Source organism: Drosophila rhopaloa, unplaced genomic scaffold (genome assembly GCF_018152115.1).
Source record: "Drosophila rhopaloa isolate 14029-0021.01 unplaced genomic scaffold, ASM1815211v1 contig_155, whole genome shotgun sequence".
Lineage (NCBI taxonomy): Eukaryota > Metazoa > Arthropoda > Insecta > Diptera > Drosophilidae > Drosophila > Drosophila rhopaloa.
The window spans coordinates 7,780,663-7,793,709 of NW_025335034.1; positions in this window are offsets into that span (position 1 = coordinate 7,780,663).

The window sequence follows — 13,047 nt, forward strand, 5'->3', positions numbered from 1 at the left end:
TTGGCTTAGGGTTTTGGGCCTGGGTTTTCGGGTGGCTATGTCGGCTCTCCCGACAGTTACAAGTGCTGGCTGCGACTTGCCAAAACAGCCATGGCCAGCGAGCCAAACAAGCCGCATTAATTAGTGGCCAAGGACATGGACATGGACGGAGTCCTGGCTTCCTGCTCGCAGCCCCAGCATTTTGCATTAACCATTTTTTTTGCCGGACTCCATATCCCACTGGCTCATGACAAATTGGACGAGCTCTTTCGAGTGTCCAAAGTGGCGAACTTATTGCTGTACTCCAGGCGCCGGAGTCCCAGCTTCCTTATCCTTTTGCCTTCAACGCGGTGCATTTGTTTAGCGATATTGCCACCCGGGAATGTCCCGCCGCTGATATGCAATGAGTGCATTAGTTGCATGTATCTGCACTCAGAGAAAAAGGGTGGCTTTGCATCCATGTTGCATATGGCGGGATTATTGACTACCGCGTCACAGGTTTTTTTTGATATTAGTGCAAACGAATTGTTAAAACAAAAACAATCACATAAATCCGATTTAAAATTAGTGCTTTTTAATATTTATATCAGGGAATTATTTGTATTTAGAATAAAAGAGCAAATACAGTATTATTTGTTTTCAAAATTCGATGATTTTTAATATTTTGTGAAGAGGATAAATAAAAGATATATCAAATTCATAGTGTTATTTTAAAACAAAAGTCACAAAGATCCTAGCTTAAATGTTTAAAAACCTTATCTTAAGGCTTTATTTTGAGATATCGTGGAGCGCCAGAAATATAATAAACATCCTAGGATCTATTTATTTAACACATTTACTTTAGTTTTTTAAAAGACATATTTATAACACTATTGCATCTAAGTAACTACACACAAATTTCCATAAATTTTAGCCATGTGATTTGAATCTTGACTCCAATCAGTCGCCATTTCTTCCAGTGTCTGATGAAGTGTTCACTTTTGAGTGTTTGTGTGTGTAAGCGCTCTGCATTTTGCGGCGACACTAAAAGCTATTTGTAAATTTCGCGGCTGCAATTATGTTTGCTGTGTCGCGCTGGCATCACCGCCTCCCACAACCCCCCTTGTCCACTTTGGGCGCACTTAGCACATATCTCCAGCTTCCTGTTCCTGTTCCCTCGCACTTTTTTCTGGCCATGTGGCTTTGCTGGTTATTATTAGTTTGCTGCGGTTTTTTTGCATGTGGCCGCTTTCTGTCTTGCTGACCACATGCATGTAAACATGTAAATACCATACACTATGTTTCTTACCAGTGTGGGTGGATCCCTGAATTTTTAAAGTTTCACTTAAATTTTGACTGCTTCAATTTTTGGCACACTTTTCGTGTCCTGTGTACTTTTTGTTTTACATTATTGGCATGTTGTGCGAACACGGGTTTGCCTACTGGCACTATTTTCACTTTTTCCGCACTTTGATTAGTATTTTGCATACTAAACATTCAGCCATTTATTCGCTTGATTTCATATTTAAAACAAGAAAGGAAAGCTAACTTCGGGCGGAGCCGAAGTTGATATACCCTTGCAGAATACTCTGTAAATTATATTCTCCAAAATTATTCATATGATGCATTCTTAATACTCATAAAAAATCCCAACTTCCTAACTTTAAAAACACCAAAGTTATGACATTTCCAATCGTTCAGTTATATGTCAGCTATAGGATATAATCGGCCGATCCTTATGACATTTGGTAGGTCGGATTGGCTGGCCAAATATAACACCCATAGAAAATGCCGACTTCCTAACTTTACAAACACCAAAGTTATGGCATTTCCGATCAATCAGTTATATGGCAGCTATAGGATATAGTCGGCCGATCCTTATGAAATTCGGCATGTCGGATTGATTAGCCAAATATAAAACCCATAGAAAATCCCAACATTCTAACTTTACAAACACCAAAGTTATGGCATTTCCGATCAATCAGTTATATGGAAGCTATAGGATATAGTCGGCCGATCCTTATGAAATTCGGCATGTCGGATTGATTAGGCAAATACAAAACCCATAGAAAATCCCAACTTCCTAACTTTACAAACACCAAAGTTATGGCATTTCCGATCGTTCAGTTATATGGCAGCTATAGGATATAGTCGGCCGATCCCGGCCGTTCCGACTTATATACTGCGTGCAAAGGAAAGAAGGGTGTGTGCAAAGTTTCAATTCGATATCTTTAAAACTGAGAGACTAGTTCGCGTAGAAACAGACAGACGGACAGACAGACGGACAGACAGACGGACAGACAGACGGACAGACGGACAGACGGACAGACGGACATGGCTATATCAACTCAGGAGGTGATCCTGATCAAGAATATATATACTTTATAGGGTCGGAGATGTCTCCTTCACTGCGTTGCACACTTTTGACCAAAATTATAATACCCTCTGCAAGGGTATAAAAACATTTATCCGGTGAATACATTATATTTTTTATGTCCGAAGCGCCGCCTATAGGCAAGTGCAGCTCACCCAATAAAAAGTTCACTTTAAACTGGATATGCACCGGTAAAATTGTATTATACAATATTTTATTATTGTTTCCGATCTGAAAATGCACTTTTATCTTTATTCAAATTTTTTCATGTTGGGGCTTTCCAGAAACAGCAATGTCTTTAAAACTATAATTAAAGACCGTAATTTTTGTTGTGCACTTTGGTATAAAAAACTCCTGCACCATCCGGCAGAGTGAAATCATCCGGTTATCCTACAAATGAGTGCATCCGTTTCAGAAAAAATACGCCTTAAATAAGTTTGCAGCTCAGGCAAACGTTTATAGCAAAAAAACTATATACAATCGTTCAATAATTAACATTTGTCTGCCTAAGCAGCTGGTGGGAACAACTTTACCTAATGGTTTACCTGAAATATGCCAACAATTTATGTTCACACTTCAACAAAGTTCAACTTCGACAACTGCCCGTATCGGCGGACCATCGCCCACTATTTCTCTAGTCTTTTTAGAGGCCCCACAAATCATTCAGTGGCATGAAATATAGCTGGGGAGCTTAGAACGTGCTCACAGTGTTAAAGTGTCATTACTGGGCTTAATGAGTCGGCGAACTTCACAAAAAAACCAGACTGAAACGGATACACACAACGCTGAAATAAGATGCAAAAAATATGTGCAGAAAACGAAAGAAAGGAGCCAAGGACAGCTAGGTAAAAAAATATTGATCATGCCAACAGGAGCCAACTACATTGTCCTTGTCTGGGTCCAATTTATGTTGCTGTTGGTCCGCAAACATTAATAACGAAAAATTCTTTCATCGGCCAGCTCTTAAAGCGTGGATATTTTATTTGTTGTTTTTAATTGTTTTGTTTTAGTTCTTTGGGAAAAACCATTTTAAAACCAAGGAATTACGATTTTAATTAAATTACAATCGGACATCTATATCATATAGCTCCCATAGAAAAACCAAAAAAATTACAATAAAATATAAATGATTTGTAAAAATAATTATTTTAACTAAATGTTTCCAAGAATTTAAACTGCCATTGGAGCACCCAAAAGCCATGTATTTAAAAACATGACAAAACAGAAGGGGCAAACCCTCCCATAACTAAGTCTTTTCCAAAAACTTATTAAAACAAGAAAGGAAAGCTAGCTTCGGGCGGAGCCGAAGTTGAAATACCCTTGCAGAATATTCTGCAAATTATATTCTCCAAAATTATTCATATGATGCATTCTTAATACTCATAAAAAATCCCAACTTCCTAACTTTAAAAACACCAAAGTTATGGCATTTCCAATCGTTCAGTTATATGGCAGCTATAGAATATAGTCGGCCGATCCTTATGAAATTTGGAAGGTCGGATAAATTGGCCAAATATAAAACCCATAGAAAATCCCAACTTCATAACTTAACAAACAGCAGAGTTATGGCATTTTCGATCAATCAGTTATATGTCAGCTATAGGATATAGTATGCCGATCCCGGCCGTTCCGACTTATATACTGCGTGCAAAGGAAAGAAGGGTGTGTGCGAAGTTTGAATTCGATATCTTTAAAACTGAGAGACTAGTTCGCGTAGAAACAGACAGACGGACAGACAGACGGACATGGCTATATCAACTCAGGAGGTGATCCTGATCAAGAATATATATACTTTATAGGGTCGGAGATGCCTCCTTCACTGCGTTGCACACTTTTGACCAAAATTATAATACCCTCTGCAAGGGTATAAAAACACCAATGTTATGGCATTTCCGATCGTTCAGTTATATGGCAGCTATAGAATATAGTCGACCGATCCTTATGAAATTTGGTAAGTCAGATTGATTGGCCAAATATAAAACCCATAAAAAATCCCAATATCCTAACTTTAAAAACACCAATGTTATGGCATTTCCGATCGTTCAGTTATATGGCAGCTTTAAGATATAGTCGGCCGATCCTTATGAAATTTGGTAGGTCGGATTGATTGGCCAAATATAAAACCCATAGGAAATCCCACCTTCCTAACTTTACAAACACCAAAGTTATGGCATTTCCGTTCATTCAGTTATATGGCAGCTATAGGATATAGTCGGCCGATCCTTATGAAATTTGGCAGGTCGGATTGATTGGCCAAAAATAAAACCCATAGAAAATTCCAACTGCCTAACTTAACAAACACCAAGGTTATGGCATTTCCGATCAATCAGTTATATGGCAGCTATAGGATATAGTCGGCCGATCCCGGCCTTTCCGACATATATACTGCGTGCAAAGGAAAGAAGGGTGTGTGCAAAGTTTCAATTCGATATCTTTAAAACTGAGAGACTAGTTCGCGTAGAAACAGACAAACGGACAGACGGACAGACAGACGGACAGACAGACGGACAGACAGACGGACAGACAGACGGACAGACGGACATGGCTATATCAACTCAGGAGGTGATTCTGATCAAGAATATATATACTTTATAGGGTCGGAGATGTCTCCTTCACTGCGTTGCACACTTTTGACCAAAATTATAATACCCTCTGCAAGGGTATAAAAATGCAGACAAACCTGTTATTTGAATCAACAAAAAATGTATTCATTTAAAAAATTGTATTTGATAATAAAATTTTTAAATTCCATCTAACGTCAAAAACTAAAAAAATAATAAACAAGAAAGGAAAGCTAACTTCGGGCGGAGCCGAAGTTGATATACCCTTGCAGAATATTCTATAAATTATATTCTCCAAAATTATTCATATGATGCATTCTTAATACTCATAAAAAGTCTCAACTTCCTAACTTTAAAAACACCAAAGTTATGTCATTTCCAATCGTTCAGTTATATGGCAGATATAAGATATAGTCGGCCGATCCTTATAAAATTTGGTAGGTCGGATTGATTGGCCAAAAATAAAACCCATAGAAAATCCCAACTTCCTAACTTTACAAACACCAAAGCTATGGCATTTCCGATCAATCAGTTATATGGCGGCTATAGGATATAGTCGTCCGATCCTTATGAAATTTGGCAGGTCGGATTGATTATCCAAAAATAAAACCCATAGCAAATCCCAACTTCCTAACTTTAAAAACACCAAAGTTATGGCTTTTCCGATCGTTCAGTTATATGGCAGCTATATGATATAGTGGCCCGATCCGGCTCGTTCCGACTTATATACTACCTGCAATAGAAAGACAACTTTTGGGAAAGTTTCAAGCAGATAGCTTTAAAACTGAGGGACTAGTTTGCGTAGAAACGGACGGACAGACGGACAGACGGACAGACGGACAGACGGACAGACGGACGGACAGACGGACGGACAGACGGACGGACAGACGGACAGACGGACATGGCTAGATCGACTCTCCTGGTGATGCTGATCAAGAATATATATACTTTATAGGGTCGCAAATGTCTCCTTCACTGCGTTGCAAACTTTTGACTGAAATTATAATACCCTCTGCAAGGGTATAAAAACAAGAAAGGAAAGCTAACTTCGGGCGGAGCCGAAGTTGATATACCCTTGCAGAATACTCAGTATATTATATTCTCCAAAATTATTCATATGATGCATTCTTAATACTTAAAAAATGTCCCAACTTCCTAACATTAAGAACACCAAAGTTATGGCATTTCCGATCGTTCAGTTATATGGCAGCTATAGGATATAGTCGGCCGATCCTTATGAAATTTGATAGGTCGGATTGATTGGCCAAAAATAAAAGCCATGGGAAATTCCAGCTTCCTAACTTTACAAACACCAAAGTTATGGCATATCCGATTAATCAGTTATATGGCAGCTATAGGATATAGTCAGCCGATCCTTATGAAATTTGGTAGGTCGGATTGATTGACCAAATATAAAAGCCATAGAAAATCCCAGCTTCCTAACTTTACAAACACCAAAATTATGGCATTTCCGATCAATCAGTTATATGGCAGCTATAGGATATAGTCGGTCGATCCCGGCCGTTCTGACATATATACTGCGTGCAAAGGAAAGAAGGGTGTGTGCAAAGTTTGAACTCGATAGCTTTAAAACTGAGAGACTAGTTTGCGTAGAAACAGACAGACGGACAGACGGACATGGCTATATCAACTCAGGAGGTGATCCTGATCAAGAATATATATACTTTATAGGGTCGGAGATGTCTCCTTCACTGCGTTGCACACTTTTGACCAAAATTATAATACCCTCTGCAAGGGTATAAAAATGCAGACAAACCTGTTATTTGAATCAACAAAAAATGTATTCATTTGAAAAATTGTATTTGATAATAAAATTTTAAAATTCCATCTAACGTCAAAAACTAAAAAAATAATAAAAAAAAATCGTATAACCATTTGACCTGCGAATATCGATCAGTTTTTATTTTGGCGACTACTATTTTGTAAATAACAGTATAATACAATTTATATTACAGTAAAATTTATATTTTGTTTTATAGGTTCCTGATGGTGAATAAATCAAGCTAAAAATGGTTTGTAAGACCACTTTCAAATTGGGTTGATAGAATAATACTCAATTAGTTCACAATAAGAAGTTACGCTTTTATTTCATGTTGACAGCTCGTCGTCAGGAAGAAGAGAGAGAGATATAAAGGTGAGACCAGACCATCTCAGAAAAGAATATCTTACATGCTATTGAATATACCAAATTATTATAATTAGTAGTGAGGTTCCTCAACAGTTCCCTTTTCTTAAAGTGCTTATTTCTAATTTCCTTTAATATAACTTCAGTTCTGAGTATTATGTATTGGACAAGTCGATCTGCTCAACAAGTTTTTTTTAAAGTGACCTCAAACCGATATATCAACTTACAGATTAGGGGCATCTTCATGTGGGAAAGCGAACCTATTAACACTGATACGTCACGCTGCCTGTGGCTAAGTGCAGTTTCGAGCATCTTGAGGCTCTGGAGCCAGAGCTCCAACGCCACATAAATTGTGGCACCCAAAATGCATAAACCAAGCATGTCGCGCAATCATTTTCAGCTGCCACGTGCCCTGGCATACATTTCGGGCACTTTATGGGGGCAGGGTGGAGTTGGCCTCATGCTTCTTGGCCAAAAAGGAACAAACAAATGGCCAGCGGCAGATGGGAGAGGAGTGGCTCGAAAATTTTAAAGCTGATTACTCAATAACTTTACTTGGGAGTGCATAAAATGCGGGGCATATCCTTCGAGTGCATAACTCCTGATGCACTTTGTTCGCAGGAGGGCAGGAGCAGAGCTTTCAGCTGGCTGGCAAGTCGCTTTATGTGCACTTAAATTGTGTTTGTTATTAAAGCCGGTGAGGATGCAGCTCCTTCGGAATCTGCCGCTGTTGTTTTCACTTGGACCAAATGAAATTTATGCTCAAATTGAGTTGCGTCCGTGTGCGTCGAAGTGTTTTGCAGGTAAAACGCAGTCAACTGCTCCCCCCTTGGCAACCTTTTTCACGTAATTTGTGACACTTAAGTGAATAATTTATGCTTGAAACATAATTGAGTTGCAGCTGCCTCCGTTTTCTGTCTCGGCTCTAACAGCAACCTTTTCTTAGTGCCCAACACTTGGAGGTCAGAAGTGAACAAGAATGTATGGAAGGCGTACCCAAAGAACTGAAAGACGGCAAGAATCTTCATTGTCTTAGAATAAAATATTTTATAGAGGAATTCTGAGCAATGTTGATTGCTTGTGGACAATGACTCCTTATTGTTTTACATACAAAGCGGACTGGTAAGAAATAAAGTCAAATAGCATGTCCTCGGACTAACACTAATCAAAATAGGAACTAATATGTGTAGATCTTAAGTTTTCTCAACAGTGGTTTCAATTTGTTGGTTTTTTAAGAATTGTTTTTCTGTAAAAAGAAAAGGTAATTTTTAAATTCATAAATATAAAAATATTTTGCAATCACGAAAAGCGCGATCAAGGTTAAAAGAAAATATGCTCTATATCATAAACGCAAAACAAGCGAAATGAATAAATATTTACATACAGTCTTATGTTATTTTATATACTTTATTTTCGGCTCCATTTTCATTGAAATTTAACACCATTTATATTGCATCAGTGTGAGTTATTCAATTTAAAAATTAGGAATAATCTTTTTGCGACATGAGCTGTCAAAGTCACACAGTTGAGCTAAAAAAAGCACATAAAAACAAATATAAAAACCAGGCTCTGGCATATCGCTCCCTAACGGGTAGATATGAAAACAATAAAATCCTGGCTCCGCACACAAACCAGAATCTATTATTGTGTTCTTATTGTATTATTTAAATGTAAAGTAAATTCAATTAGGGCGCAGTTAAAAACAACGGTCGCGAAAAAACTGGAATACATGCACATAGCTGAAATTCAATTACAACCGCTAATGCCACTTGTATTGCCTGAAGCCCCGGCCACAGACTGTTCAGCTCTAAATACCTGTAATCCGGCAAATTTAATTTGATAAAAGTTGAACTTCAATAAGCGCCAAAGTTGCCATGGTCGTCGGCCATTATAATTGTGGTCGTTGTGTGTGTACTGACCACTTTTTGTTAAGCGGCCGCCGCAGTTCAGACCGCAAACAAATATGATCAGACATCCGACGAGTGACTGCGATAGCTATAAGCAACAAGCAAAGGGGAAAAGCTCCCGTACGGCAAGAGACAACACGGCGGATGAATATGGCTTATGCAAGCAAACACACCCACATTGACACATGGGAATATTAAACTAAAAAAACATTTACAAGCGCTGCATACTTTCCTGCGGTGTCGAAAAAAATTCCTCATCATCTGAACTGCTAACAAAAAATAAACGCAAAACTATGAGTGCAAAAATATGTGGCATTCAAAACATATTAAATAAAGTGTCCATTTAGAGAATATGCAGTTAAAAAGTGACCGAGGAGCAAGAGAAGTATATTATTTTGCTTAAATTCATATTTAAACTAAATTGGAGATCTAAAAAATACATCTGTAAAAAAATTTGTACACAAAATAAACATTTTGATAACATAAATATAAAATTTGTTTTGGCCGTTGAATTTTAAAAAAGTTTTTTGGATTCAAGGAATTTTTTTGTAAACTTTTTCCATTTAAATTTAAGGATGTTTTTGATCTTACTGGCATAAACACGTCTGGCTAGGGCTTGAATTATAATTCTTTTGCTCAATGCTTGGAGAATAAGAATTAACTTTTCAAACGAAACCTTTAAAGAACACATGTTTAAATTTATCTACATAACCCTTTTGTAAAGTTACAGAGTAAATCAGACAAAACAACAAAAGTATTAAGCTCCGACAACCCGAGATTTTTTTATTCACATATCTGAAATTGTAAAAGACTGCGAATTTGTATAAGAACAATAAAGCTATAATTTTTGTAAAGCTCCTGATCAATTAAAGCGTCGGGAATTTTCCGTTCAATGCGTAAACAAACTTAAACTTAAATCTCAATACCCTTCGCAAAGGTATAAAAGGGAATTGAAAAGTCACAGCAAAATAAGTTAACTTCAGTTGTAAAATAAAACTAAAATATAAGTTATATTTATTCCTTAAGCTTAAAATAAAACCTGACTTTATGCACAAATTCATTAAAATCAAATTGAAACGAGGACGGAAGCTAACTTCGGCAAGCCGAAGTTTTAATACCCTTGCAGACTTTGCCGAAATTGCTAAAACTGAAAAAGTAGCGAAAGGAATAAGGTATACATAAATAAACTAGATTTGCGTCGTTTGATGTCAATTGCTTTTATACTGCAAAATTGTCATATAAAAATGGAAAAAAAGGGATACATTCGCAGCCTTTAACTATTTTTCCTACGGAAGCTATAAGAAATAGACGTCCGATCGGCAAGCGCTTTTACCCTATTCAAGATATGCGTAAATAAATAAGACTTGGAAAAATCTATGTCAGTAGCTTACACACTACGCGAAAAATTCAGAAAACCAACAAATTTTGACCGATTTCACCCAGTTGTTCCTATGGGAGCTGTAGGATATAGACGTCCGATCGTCACGTGCTTTTACCCTAATCAAGGTATGCATAACAAAATACGATTTGGAAAGATTCATGTCAATTGCTTATATACTGTGCGAAATATCCTAAAAATCATTAAATTTTAACCGATTTCACCGTATTGTTCCTATGGGAGCTATAGGATATAGACGTCCGATCGCCAAGCGCTTTTACCCTGATCAAGGTATGCATAAAAAAATAAGATTTGGAAAGATTTATGTTAATAGCTTGTACACTGCGCGAAATATCTTCCATTCTTGAAAGTTATATCCGATTGTTCCTGTGGGAGCTATAGGATATAGACGTCCGATCAGCACGCGCTTTTACCTTGATGAAGGAATGCATAAAAAAATACGATTTGAAAAAATTTATAGCAATAGCTTTTACACAGCGCGAAATATTCTGAAAAACATAAAATTTGGACCGATTTTACCCTATTGTTCCTATGGGAGCTATAGGATATAGACGTCCGATCGCCACGCGCTTTTACCCTGATCAAGGTATGCATAAAAAAATACGATTTGGAAAGATTCATGTCAATAGCTTTTACACTGCGCGAAATATCATCAATTCTTGTAAGATATATCCGATTGTTCCTATGGGAGCCATAGGATATAGACGTCCGATCGGGTCGATTTTCAAACTTGATCTGCGTACACATGTTTTAGGACGAGTGTGAAAGTTTCAGATCGCTATCTTTTAAACTGAGCTCGCAAACGGTATTGAAACAGACGGACAGACGGACAGACGGACAGACGGACAGACGGACATGGCTATATCGACTCCCCTATTGATCCTGATCAAGAATATATATACTTTATAGGGTCGGAAACGTCTCCTTCACTGCGTTACAAACTTCTGACCAAAATTATAATACCCTCTGCAAGGGTATAAAAATATTTAATCAAACGCCAGCGCCAGGAACAGAAAACGGAATGTGTAAAACGAGAAATCGCATTCTCAAACAATTTTGTGCAACGGAAAAAATTCTAATTTATTGAGTTAACGCCCATTTTTACACTCTGTGCACATGCACGGGATTCGGGCGCTAACCCCTCCTGGAATCCCCTTGGAAACCCCTCTGCCACAGCCGTGACCATAACACAGTCTAATTCTGAACAAAAAAATTGTATATATAGGAAAAATTTAACGAAAAATTGCCCAACTCCCTGCGACTATCCCGCCTGTCGACAAAATGAAATTTTCACGTTGCTGATGGGAACACGCATCCCAAACACACGGGCAACCAGCCCCTTTTGCATTTACCACACAAACATTTTGGGCGTATTCCGGCAAAGCCCCTTCGCCTAAAAAAAAAACGAATTAAAAACTTGCAAAAATTTTAATGGAATTTTTTTTCATTCTTTCTACATCCCACGCTCCCTGGTGTCATCCGGCCTGTCGTTGTTGGCGGTGGCATTGCGGAAATTGTTGTCCCCTTTGATTGTCAAGCGTCGGCTTACACACATAAATGTCACATCAGCATATAGCCAAGTGGGTGGAAGGGTTGCACTGATAGTTCAGCCTGGTGTTAGCCGTATAGATGAACGAAAATAAACGTTTTATGAAAACCGACAGGTTTAGTAACACGGTGTCTTTACTGACATCGAACTAAAGCTTTAATCGTATCTTTAACATGAAAGTTTAAATACTTTAAAAATACATCTAAAATACGTAAGAATGTCACCCAACCAAAAAAGAGTCCGCAACTCTCGACAAACGAATACTTGGTTAGACTAAGTTTATTGTTGTCGATGCCAGTAGTTTCAAATTTTAAAAGTTCAGCTACAAAACTAAAATCTCGAATACTATGGAAGATGTATCTGAGTTTAGTATAAAATATAAAAGTTGCGGGCGAGAATTTATGATATACTTTTCTTCAAACTCCATTTCTTAATAACATTAAATGTTATGTTTCAAAGTTTTTAAGACTTAGACATAATTTTTCTTAATTTAGCAGCTCATATATGGTATATCGGCCGGCGTATCCAAATATTGTGCCAAATATATATTTTTAAAGAAAAAATGAATGAACTATGCCATATTGAAAGAAACAAACAAACCTCTTAAAAACGATAAATAAGTAAGTCACACATAAGACATATTATAACTCCTAATTAAATTAAGGGTCCATTCTGGTTAGTTGTGTCAAAAAATAGGCAATCGTCAGGAATTTTTTATTGGACAAAGAAAAAAACATTGTAAAGATGATTTTGAAAAATTTCAAAAATTTTGAAGCATTTCCGGAAGCAGGGGAACCCCGATGGCGATTCTTCTACAGGTCGTAAAAATCGTCTAAAAAAAAAAATTCATAAAGTTTATTGTTTAGTAGGAGTGTGGTAATGGAATAGACTACTTCTATCGAAATTGAATAAAAAATAACAAAATGGTGGCGTTTGAAAAATGTTGTTTCGTTTTTACTGAAAATTTTCTTCACTTTTTTGTCGATAAAAAGCCCAATGCCAAATAGTAGACCCTCGGCTTTCTCAAAATTGATTTGGTCTTGCAACCACTGACTGATATGTCGATCGTCGAGAGTGCAATCGAAATTGTGGGCACTTGGGCCGATGGTGATTTCCATGACGCCTTAACTTTTAAACTATTACGTATTTCGAT